General features: G+C 36.5%; 1 pseudogene; it reads left to right on the top strand.

Annotated features, from left to right (window-relative positions):
- Positions 1-9,553: 9,553 nt before the first annotated feature.
- On the top strand, positions 9,554-10,458 carry LOC116912438 (annotated as a pseudogene).
- The last annotated feature ends 677 nt before the right edge of the window (positions 10,459-11,135 follow it).

Raw genomic sequence — 11,135 nt, 5'->3', positions numbered from 1 at the left:
TCTAGTGTCTACCTCCAGTTCCCCATTCCCCATTGCTACACATGTCTGTTAATTTTCCTCACCCTCTCTATATCATCCCAGTCTCCTCCCATACATGATCCTGCCCCCATTTCCCCTCCCCCTCTGTTCTTCCTCCCAAGTCCATCTCACCTTCTACCTCCTATGACTATTTTGTTCCCCTCCTAAGAAGGACTGAAGCATCCACATTTTGGTCTTCCTTCTACTTGAGCTTCATATCGTCTGTGAATTGTATCTTGGGTATTCTTAGATTTTGGGCTAATATACATTTATAAGTGAGTGCATATCTTGAGTGGTCTTTTCTGACTAGGTTACCTCACTCAGGATATTTTCTAGTTCCATTCATTTATAAAAGAATTTCATGAAGTCATTGCTTTTGATAGCTGAGTAGTACTCCATTGTTTAAATGTACTAGGATTTTGTATCCATTCCTATGTTGAAGGACATCAGAGTTCTTTCCAGATTCTGGCTATTATAAACAAGGATGCTATGAACATAGTAGAGCATATGTCCTTGTAATATGTTGGAACATGTTTTGGGTATATTCCCTTAGATAACCCTATGTCAAATTTTCGGAGGAACCTTCAGACTAATTTCCAGAGTGGATGTACCAGTTTGCAATCCCATTAACAATGGGGAGGTGTTCCTCTTTTTCCATATTCTCGCCAACATCTGCTGTCATCTGAGTTTTTGTTCTTAGCCATTCTGACTGGTGTGAGGTAGAACCTCAGTGTCCTTTTGATTTTCATTTCCCTAATGGCTAAGGATGTTGAAATTTTCTTTAGGTGTTCTTGGCAATTTGATATTCCTCAGTTGAGAATTCTTTGTTTAGTTCTGCACCCCATTTTAAATAGTGTTATTTGGTTCTTTGGAGTCTGTTTGGTTTCTATCTGTTAGTCAGTGGATTCCTGTATTCTCTACTACTTATCCTTTCATACTTAACCTTTCCTTCTGCATAATCAGAAAGGATACTCTTCTGTATTTTAAATATTGCCAATATTTAAATATCTTTGTTGGAAAGCACTAATTCCCACAGACTAACAATTATGTCATTGTGGTAGACTCGCTCTGCACTGTTTTACTTTTTCACCTGTTATTCTGCTACTCAGTAATCACTTCATGCTAACCTTTATGTCTCACAATAATCCTCCTGCCTCAGCCTTCCATGAGTTTCAAGAGTATTTCCTAGCTTAAAACCTTAGCTGTTATGATGATCTAATAAATAGAGAGGTAGTCAGGAGGGATGTTAAAAAATATGTTAGGGTTCTGTTTCAGAAGCAATTTGGAGAATTTTATTAGAAAATCTGCAGACTGAGGAAAAAGAGAGAGTAGAGCCCAGGGATAAAGTGTTAAGCTCCTGTTATAATTCCTTCAAATCAATGAAGCTTATTCACTAATTATCCTTTACTAAGAGTTCAGCAATTTAAATATTAATCCCAACCAAAATGTCTGTCAATCATTCATCACAAGTAATATTTGACTAAATATTTAGGCATCATGAACAAGTCATGTAGATATATAAAATTTACTGTATTATGGACCATTAAATATACATGAGTGAAATCTCCTGCACTGATTCTACATCTGTGGGCAATTAGTGGGAGAGATTTATTTAGACACTAAGTTATCTGGTTTATATCCTAAGAAGAAGGAGAGACTTTATTACATCTCCTTCTTCCTAAATACAATATAGAGAATGTACTTATTCAATATGGAGTAAACATTAATTCTCATTTAATTAATTTTCTTCTACTCTGTATGAAATTATATATATACCTTACATCCAAAAATTAATGCTATTATTTCATGTAACCTTGCAATATTGGAAGATTTATGCAATCATAGAATGACAAGCTATTTAGTGTAGGAAATTAAAATGTGAACACATTTTCAGAACACACTGTAGAGGATTGCTGATGTCATAAATTGTTTATACAGTCTGACTGTATTTCTAGAAGAATTAGCACACCATAGGGACACGAGCAAATTCAGTTAAAAGGTGCACTTTATCATGAACTTGAATGCCTACTTGAGAGAGAACACTTCCTAACTTCATGAACCTGGGCCTCATATTTGACAAGATTGTCTAGGTATGCAGTATCTTATAACAGCATGTGAGAGAGGTTTCTTTTCCTTGCCCTCTGGTTCCCAGCTGCAAAGATATCCTTCATAGTTATGCTCTTGACAATTTTGCCCTCCGTACTGACTTCCACTTTTAGAAAGTAGTACTTTAATTAGCTTGTAGGGTTTTTGGTGTTCCTGGCTGACTTTACTTTTGATGTTATATAACTTGGGGTGGGGGAACATTTATTCATTATCTTCCATCTGACATTAACTGAAAGGGCAGTCTCTATGTTGATCTCAACATTGAAATGGCTGAATAAATGTATCTCTTTTGAGTCTATGATTTATAAACTATGCCCAGCTATAGTAAAGTCATATTTTCTATATTTCTTTTACACAATGAAAAGCAATAATTAAATTTTCACATGCTGCCTCTAGTATTAATCTTCCTAATTTAAATGGTATACAAGATTTTAGTAAGTCTTCTTAAAAATGAATATTTGTTTACTATATTTTAAAAACTTGATTTTATATTTTTAAGCTTTTCTTCTCATGAGGAAGTAAATAAGGTAATGTACTATGAAGCAAAAATATAACATTGTAATTTCTGTTATTTTTACATAAATATGTGAGAAATAAGCTTATAGTAATCAAGTGTATCAGTTTAGGTAGTATTTCCCTGCAAGAGAAGAATATAAGAGATTGGGGAGATAAGTCAGTAGATACAAGCTCTTGCTCTGAAGTAATGAAGATAAATGTTCACATCTCCAGAAGTCATGTAGAAAAGTGAGTTTATCATCTATAACACCATGTCTGTGGGAGTAAAGGAAAAGACAAGAGGACTGATAGTCCTTATTCACTGTTAGTCTAGATTGCAATAGAGTAACAAATCCTATTTCAGGAGAGCAAGGTATAGAAAATTATAGGGCTAGACAGGTGATTTCCTCTGGTCTCTTCAAGTGCATGGTCATGTACTGAACCACTCTACCGTACATATATGCAGATATACTTCACCTATATAACACATACATGTACTCAAGCACACAGACAGACAAACAGATGCACACACACACACACACACACACACACACAGTAACCCCTAAATAATTATTCATTAAGCAGCAGCTACAATACAATTATAAAGTAGGTTTTATATCCAAAGATGAAAGAAAAAGGCAAGACCCACTATGAGAATGAACTGCTCCATGTAGAATTCTATAAACTCAGAAGTCATATGAGTATACAGTTTAACCTTAGAAATTGATAAAAATAATGTAGATAATTAAAATCTGTTCACAGAGAAAAGTGAACATTATCTCGAGCATTTTAGCAATGTGAATATAAACCACAGTGAGACCTTAGGAAGTTTTGAGCAGGGAGGTAATTTCATTAGAAAATTTGTCTTTTAGAATTGATTATTCCTGAGAGAAACTGAAATGCATTAGAGGATATATTTTCATATTTTAAATAGAAACATTTGAATATTAGGAATATTAAAGATGTTTAAAAACCTGGTGGTAACAAGAAATAAATGCATTTTCATTACCTGATACCAAATAAAGTACTATTTTTAATCATGTTACAGATTCAATATAAAATCTTCACCAAATAATGTAAGCAAATTATGACAGATTTGTAGAGTCCAGACTCATCAACACAAAAATTCCAATTTAAATTTCTGTGTAATCATTTGACCTAAGATAAGTTATTTGAATTATTGGAAGTTTTCCTTCTTCTAATGAAAACTTAGAGTAATGACCAGTAGTGTTATATTACTATACCAATTTAAGTTCTGCTCATTGCACGCAATTCTGAGAAAAAATAAACTACTGTTTTCTCTAATACTGGGCACAGCATGAAGTGCAGAAGAGGAAGCAATTTAATAATAAGCTTGAACACAGTTTTGCAGATGTATGTTGATAATCTTAGAACTTTACAGGTCCTAACTTGCTTTAATACAAGAGAAGATAGAGAAAAATAAGTAAAATATAGGAGACAGCCAGATATGAGAGATAATTAAGCCAAGGAAAAGGTGGCCATACAAAGAGAGTGTCATAAGTTGAGAAAAATTCCCAATGATCCTTACTCATATCTGAAGTACAGAAAATGTTTTCGTGCCCTAAAGAAGATAAAGTTACTACTCTCTCATCTTTACAAGGCATTAACAAAACAAAAAATTTATCAGACAAATCGAGTTAATTATTTCCAAGTGAAGTAACTATTTAATTGGTTCAAACGTGTTTGGTTTTGCTTCAATTATCCAGCTAATTGCTCTTATTTTGCTCTTTACCTTTCCTCTGTTGACATTAAGGCAGACTTGTAACCCACAGATTTGTCCTTTTGTTCTCCTTTGTATGTAAGTTGGCTGATACCACCTCCTTCCTGGGTAACGTTGTTCTTTTCCATGCCATTGATTTTTCCCTGTGGATCTAATCGAGCCTAAACTTGCTTAGGCTCATTCGCTTTCCCTTTGTCATTAGGAACCCTGACAGGACAGTCTTGTTTCTCAAAATAGGATATTTACCAGAGACCCATTGTCACAGAAGCAAGTGACAAAACAATGCATTTTAAAAGTGGGCAAGCCAGTGAGAACAAAGAGATGGATAGGGAAGAAGGAAGAGAGGAGTTTGCTGGTGCAAAGGGGAGCTGGAGGAGTGAATGTTTTAAAACTAAAACAGAAACTCTTGTAGAATTTTGACAATAACCTTTCACTGAAGTATGGCAGATGAAACGCTGTTAGAAAAAAAAAAAACAAATAAGAGAGTTTTACCAATGGATTTGGAGCCTGTGATCAAGTTTGCAATGTATAGTATATTGTATGCTACAATTCTAATGTGATAATCACAGTATTTAGATAATTTTGAAAATTCGACTTGAAATCACATAAAGTAAACCACATTCAATTGTTTTTAAATTAATGGTTTAATACCGTTATTAATTAATTAATTCATAATTTTTATTAATTGATTTTTTGTTATTGCATAGTCATAAGCATTTTTCTTTATTTAGTTATCTGTATGTTTATATGTGTACCTCTTGGTTATGTGTAGGGAAGGCATAGAAAAAAATCCATCTTTTGTTTGCCATAGTGAACTGCCATTAGGATATGTGATAGTTTCATTCACTATATGCAGTGGAATTAAAATGGCTATTTCCGATGTGGTTACATCAATATTGTTGGAATATATGATGCAGAATTTTGGCCTACCGAGTTATTCAATAGTATGTCTACGGCATTTGGAAAAGGTCTATACCGTTATTTACTTGTTTAAAACATTTAAAAACAGGTGATTTTAATGAAAAAATGTTAACTTTTTAAAATATTTATTAACCTGAAAATAATGCAAGACAATATTTATAAGAATTAAATAAACACTAACAAATTAATAAGAACTAAATAATGGCAATGGAAATATTTCAATAGGTTGTGTCTTTAAGAAACTGATTTTCTCTAATTCCTCCACTGGAGTCCCCTTGTTCAGTCCAATGGTTAGCTGCAAACATCCTCATCTGTATCAGTAGGGCTCTGGCAGAGCCTCTCAGAAGACTTACATATGAGGCTCCTGTCAGCATGCACTTCTTGGCATCAGAGATAGTGACTGGGTTTGGTGGCTGCATGTAGGATGGATTCCCAGGTGGGGCAGTCTCTGGGTGACCTTTCCTTCAGTTCTTCACTGACGGGGTTTGCGACACCATAGGAAGAACAATATCAACCAACAAGACCCCACTAGAGCTCCCAGGGACTAAGCTACCAACCAATGAGTACACCTGGAGGGACCCATGAGTCCAGCCACATTTGTAGCAGAGGATGGCATTGTGCAGCATCAATAGGAGAAAAAGCCCTTTGTCCTGTGAAGGCTCATTTTCCCAAAGTAGGGGGATACCAGGGCATTGAAGTAGTAGGTGTGTGGGAGTGGGAGCATTCTCATAGAAGCAGGGAGAGGAGAGAGGGGCTATGGGAAAGGGGGCAAGGGGATAACTTTTGAAATGCAAATACATAAAATATCCAAGGGAAAAAAATTTAAAATAAAAAAGAAATGATATCATTAGTGGTTCAGAATTGTCTGCATTTATTTACAAGATATGATGCAAACATGCTTGGATGAGTGATATACTTTTGTAATACTAGGAGCAATATGAAAAAAGCATAAAGGAAAATGCTGAATGGTAATCATGGAAATTATTTCAGCTTATTTTCCAGTAACGAGATAAAGCAAAGGTGATTTTTTTCCTTATTTTTCTTATTCTCGTTTTCTTCTCTCTCTCTCTCTCTCTCTCTCTCTCTCTCTCTCTCTCTCTCTCTCTCTCTCTGTGTGTGTGTGTGTGTGTATGTGTGTGTCTGTGTAAATAAGAGAAAACGTTTATGTCATATATCCAAGCAAACTCTAAATATGGAAATTGATTATTTTCTCCAGGAAGTGGGTCACAATGGTTTGAGTGCATCAGAGAAGACTGGGAAATAAGTGTGATCAGAATACATTATGTGAAATAATCAATAAAATATTAAGTTTTATGAAAAAGATAATTCTTTAAAAATCAACCTAAATGGGGTTGGGGATTTAGTTCAGTGGTAGAGCGCTTGCCTAGCAAGCGCAAGGCCCTGGGTTCGGTTCCCAGCTCCAAAAAAAGGAAAAAAAATCAACCTAAACCAAATAAATAAATAAAATAAAATAAAAAATAAATGAACAAGAGTCACAATCGTCTAATTAACCTCAGAAGCATCCCTAAGAGATTTGCCTCCCCTACCACTCATCCATTCTTGTCTGGCCTTCAGTATCATCCTGCAAGTGAGTCTGGCAAGTTTTTAGATCTATGAGATCTCTTTTGGGGGAGAATATTCCCCTCTGGCATCAGTATCTCAGTATGAGATACTTGGGGAAATTCCCATTTATTTGAGAGTCTGTTTTTCCAAAGACTGATAGATTGTGAAATGCCAATTTGGTTTTAGCATATTTTGTTTCTGCCATGTCTGTTACAATTTCCCATGTTATGTCTCAGGACCTCAGTCCGAAGATAGAGTTTGTCCACTTATGAAACAAATAGAATAAAAAGAGTAGACTATGCAAATTTGTGCACAACTCAGGGAAACTTTTAGGTTCTAAAATATCCCATATCTCAAAGGAACTACTAGGTACTTGATGAAAATAACTATCAGCATATTGGATATAATATGATAACCACTTAGCTTGAACTGAAAATTTAAAAATAGACTTTGCAGGGTATAAAGGGATGTATTTCACAGATCAATTCCCTTAGTGGATGAAATAATTGATTATTGTGTTAAAAGAACAATAGATTATTATAACATGGATTACACTTTCACCTGAAATAAGCAGATAAAAACTAACAGAATTTCTATAATTTTTAAAATATAAACTAAAGGGCAGCACAGTCATCTGGCCATTTAGATCATGAAAAAAATGCATATTGCTGCATAGATCTGGGATTTTAGGCAACAAAGAACAGGGCAATTGAAGATCAATCAATCTCACTGTGAAGTCCTGAAACAGTACAGTTGCTCTCATTACACTTCTTTGATATTAAGAGGAGCTGAACTATGAAACAAACTAATGATGACTCTAGTCCTCTTCCTCTAGATGAATTTGCATTACAGAGACACCCTCAGCACTGTGCTTATCACTATTGCTACTGTTGGTGTTAGCAGAGAAACCAGAATTGAATGTCTCTCAACAATAACTTGCTTTTAGTTTGGCTAGAAATTTTTATCTTTTTGAATAAAAAAATCAGTATGAATTTTATTAGCTGTCTCTTACATAAGAAATTACAATTAGATTTAATTTTCCCCATTTTTATTGGATATTTTCTTTATCTTCATTTCAAATTTTATGCCCCTTCCAGATTTCCCTTCCAGAAACTCCCTCCCACAACACAAGGTCTCCATAAGGGTGCTCCACTACTCAGTCACTCCCTCTCTCCAGTCTCCCAACCATGGCATTCCCCTACACTGGGGCATCAAGCCTTCAGAGGTCCAAGGGCCTATACTGCAATTGATGCCTCACAAAACTATCCTCTGCTACATATGCAGCTGGAGCCATGGGTCTCTGAGGAATATCGAATGGCAGTGAAGCACATAAAGAAATGTTCAATATCCTTAGTTATCAGGGTAATGCAAATCAAAACAACCCTGAGATTCCACCTCACACCAGTCAGAATAGTTAAGATAAAAACCTCAGTTGACATCAGGTGCTGGCGAGGATGTGGAGAAAGAGGAACACTCCTCCATTGTTGATGGGATTGCAAGCTGGTACAACCACTCTGGAAATCAGTCTGGCAGTTCCTCAGAAAATTGTACATTGTACTACCTGAGGACCCAGCTATATCACTCCTGGGCATATACCCAAAAGATTCTCCAAAATATAACCAGGACATACGTTCCACTATGTTCATAGCCTTATTTATAATAGCCACAAGCTGGAAGAAACCCAGATGTCCTTAAACAGAATAGATACAGAAAAGGTGGTTCATTTACACAATGGAATACTACTCAGCTGTTAAAAGTAGACTTCTTAGGCAAAAGGATGGAATTAGAAAGTATCATCATAAGTGAAGTCACAAAAGAACACACATGGTATGAACTCACTGATAAGTCGATATTAGGCACAAAGCTCAGAATAACAAAGATACAATTCACAGACCAAATGAAGCTCAAGAAGAAGAAAGTCCAAAGGGTAGATGCTTCAGTACTTAGAAGAGAGAACAAAATATTCACAGGAGGAAATATGGAGAGAATGTGTAAAGCAGAGACTAAAGGACAGGCAATTCAAGAACTGTCACATCCAAACCCAGTCACTTTTGGAGATGCCAAGACATGCATGCTGACAGGAGCCTGATATAGCTGTCTCCTGAGAGCCTCTGCCAGAGCCTGACAAATACAGAGATGGATGCCAACCATTGTTCTGAGTAGGTGTCCCTAATGAAGAACTAAGGAGAAAGGACTGAGGTAGCTGAAGGGTTTGCAGCCTATTAGGAAGAAGAACAATGTCAATCAACCAGAACCCCCAGAGCTTCCAGGGACTAAGTCACCAACCAAACAACTTTACGTTTTATTTTTTATCTAAATTATTATATTTCATACACATATACACACTTAAACATACCTTCTTCATTCATCATTCATACACAAATGTCATTCATAGGCAAATGGAAGGAACTGGAAAATATCATCCTGAGTGAGGTAACCCAATCACAGAAAAACACACATGGTGTGCACTCATTGATAAGTGAATATTAGCCCAAATGTTCGATTTACCCTAGATGCACAGAACACATGAAAGTCAAGAATTTCCTTCTTTAAAAGGGGAACAAGAATACCCTTGGGAGGGAATAGGGAGACAAAGTTTAGGACAGAGCCTTAAGGAACACCCATTTAGAGACTGACCCTGGGCTCCCAGAAACCAGGAAAGGGAATAACAATTGAAATGTAAATAAGATCTAATGAGTTCGGAACCTCACCAAGGAGAAGAATGGCGCTAAAACAGGTTTCCAGCAACAGGTGCTTTGGCGGGCTCCAGAAAGTTTTCGAACATAGCAATGTTGAGCTGAAATGTAAAATGAAATTTGCTATCTACCTACCACCCCAGGCTGAGAGTGGAATGTGCCCTGCACTTTATTGGCTGTCTGGTTTTACTTGCACAGAACAAAATTTCATATCAAAGTCTGGCTATCAATAAGCTGCCTCAGAGCATGGCCTTGTGGTCATTGCTCCTGATACCAGCCCCCGTGTCTGCAACATTAAAGGAGAAGATGACAGCTTGGACTTCTGCACTGATGCGGGGTTTTACGTGAACACCACTGAGGATCCTTGGAACATTAACTACAAAATGTACTCTTATGTAACAAAGGAGCTTCCACAACTCATAAATGCCAATTTCCCAGTGGACCCATAGAGGGTGTCTATTTTTGGTCACTCCATGGAAGGACACAGAGCTCTGATTTGCACTTTGAAAACTCCTGGAAAATACAGATCTGTGTCCGCATTTGCTCCAATTTGCAACCCTGTGCTCTGTCCTTGGGGCAAAAAAGCTTTTAATGGATATTTGGGACCAGATCAAAGTAAAAGGAAGGCATATGATGCGGCCTGTCTAGGGAAGTCCTACTCGGGTTCAAGGGAAAGATGACGAGTTCCTCTCAGATGGGCAGTTACTCCCTGACAGCTTCATAGCTGCCTGCACAGAAAAGAAAATCCCTGTTGTTTTTAGGCTACAAGAGGGTTATGATCATAGCTACTACTTCATCGCAACCTTCATCACTGACCACATCAGGCATCATAGCAAGTACCTGAATGCATGAAGAGCTTCAGACAAGAGAATCTCATCAGGATGATAAAAGTTGGAATCAACAGGATTGCTGACTAAAAGAATTCGATTTCCTTTGAAAAGATCATGCTCCTGCAGTTGAATCACTTTTCTGAATAAATATATCGAACTTTCTGGTTTAAAAAAAATGTAAACAATAAGTACCCAAGTTAATAAAGATGGAGGGAAAAAAGACAACTTTTTCTTTGAACCCATCCAATAAAAAAGGATGAAAAGCAAATAATCTCTATGTTCTCTATATTTTTAATGCTTTAGAATGTGTAATGGTTGATATTCCATTATATCTCACAGACTTCCTAGATACTGTTCCCACTAGTGGGAAATATTTCATAATGCTTTTGACAATTATGTGATGCAATTGTAATGCATGGAATCCTTAAAGGTGTTCACTGAGGAACGCATCTGTGTGTCTTGCACTTTCCTCTTTGGAGGTACATATTAAGAAACAGCATGCAAAGCAGTCCAACCTCTCACAGGAGAGAAACTTGGGCTCACTGTAGAAAAGGAAATGTGGGTACCACATTTCATGACCAGTGCAATTTACTGGTGATTTCCTTCAAGATGAATGTGTGAATAGTTTATAAGTGATTTTCACAATTTTTTTTTCTTTTTTTCGGAGCTGGGGACCGAACCCAGGGTCTTGCACTTGCTAGGCAAGCGCTCTACCACTGAGCTAAATCCCCAACCCCCAATTTTCACAAATTTTATTATTTTAGG

Source organism: Rattus rattus, chromosome 11 (assembly GCF_011064425.1).
Source record: "Rattus rattus isolate New Zealand chromosome 11, Rrattus_CSIRO_v1, whole genome shotgun sequence".
Classification (NCBI taxonomy): Eukaryota; Metazoa; Chordata; class Mammalia; order Rodentia; family Muridae; genus Rattus; species Rattus rattus.
This window is presented reverse-complemented; position numbering and strand designations above follow the sequence as displayed.